We start from the raw sequence: 1,571 nt of genomic DNA, 5'->3' as shown, positions 1-1,571 counted from the left end.
ATGTGCAGGCATTATGCTAAGAGCTTCACTTGTGCTACCTCATGGCTAAAACTCCACATTGCCTGTTTTTTATAAGTGAAGAAACTAAGGCTTGTAGGCGAAGAGTAACTTCCATCATGTCACACAACTGGTCAGTGCAAAGCCACTTTTTCAAAATGAGGGATGTGATTGGGGATTGCCAGAAGTTGGAAGGAGAGGGAATCTAGAGCACCACTGAGTAGGTTGGCTTGGCCCCTTTCTCCTGCTGGTAAGAGATCAAGAAGGGCATGTCGCACACAGAAGTGGGGAGAAGCCTGTGAGCCTGAGCAACAAGACTTCACTAAACACCCAAATGTAAAGATCATAGCTGGAGAAGGGGTGCTTTAAATTCAAAACCTCAAAGATGGATCAATTCGAAATGATTATGTGGTCTAAGAAATCTCTTCTTTCAGTCAGCATTTATTCAGCACCTAGTAAGAGCCAAGCACACACTGGTGGTCCTGATTCTGAGTATGTGCAGTGCAGTGGTTAATTAAGAGTAGGGGCTCTGAAGTCAGACCCTGAGTTAGAAGCCCAACTTTGCTCCTCACCAAGTGATTTGGAGCCAGTTACTTCCCTTCAGTTTACTATGAAGCAAGGGTAATAACAGGACTTTACTTATAATATGATTATGAGATAATCTCAGAGAGCCCTTAACACAATATTTGACCAGTGGAAGCACTTAATAAAAAATTAGTTACCATAAGTGTGGGAAGGAAACAACAAATCATCAAGTTCTTAATTACAAAACTAACAAATGTAAGGAAGGAAAAGCATGGGTTGGAGCTGGAGCATAACAAGGGGACCTAATTGAGATTGGGAATCAGGTTGGCCTCCTGAGGAAGTGGCATTTAAGCGTAAATTAAATGGTGGCTGCAAGAGAGTGAGTTGGGAAGGAACTTCCAAACCTAAGGAACAATGAGTGTAGGATCCTGAGCTGCAAAAATTTTTTTCATATCTTAATGTACATAAGGACATTACTTTAATTCCATTTCTTTCTCTCCCATTTCAAACTGTCCTTTCATCCTCACAGTTCAGGAGTATTGCCACTTACAGGCAAAAGATAAATGGCTTTGTTTTGCACTGACCCAGATAAGGAACAACCTAAACAGAGATGTTACAGCTTCCAGTTTATGTTCCCAACCCAATACTGCCCCTCTGCAGTATTAAGGTAGAGTCCCTACTCTTGGGAATATAGGATTTTTTTAAAAAATTGAAATATAACTGGCATAGCACATTTGCAAAATGATCACCACAATAAGTCTACTTAACACCCATCACCTCATGAGAACACGTAAGATCTACTCTCTTAGCAACTTTCAAATATACAATACACTAGTGGCCCGGTGCATGAAATTTGTGCACAGGGGAGGGGGGTCCCTCAGCCCAGCCTGCATCCTCTCCAATCGGACATTCCTCTCTCAATCTGGGACCACAGGCTCCTAACCGCTCACATGCCTGCCTGCCTGATCGCCCCTAACTGCCTCTGCCTGCCTGCCTGATTGTCCCTAACCCCTCTGCCTGCATGCCTGATCACCCCTAACCTCTCTGCC

Source organism: Myotis brandtii, unplaced genomic scaffold, assembly GCF_000412655.1.
Source record: "Myotis brandtii unplaced genomic scaffold, ASM41265v1 scaffold123, whole genome shotgun sequence".
NCBI classification, from domain to species: Eukaryota; Metazoa; Chordata; class Mammalia; order Chiroptera; family Vespertilionidae; genus Myotis; species Myotis brandtii.
Note: the sequence above shows the minus strand (reverse complement) of the source record.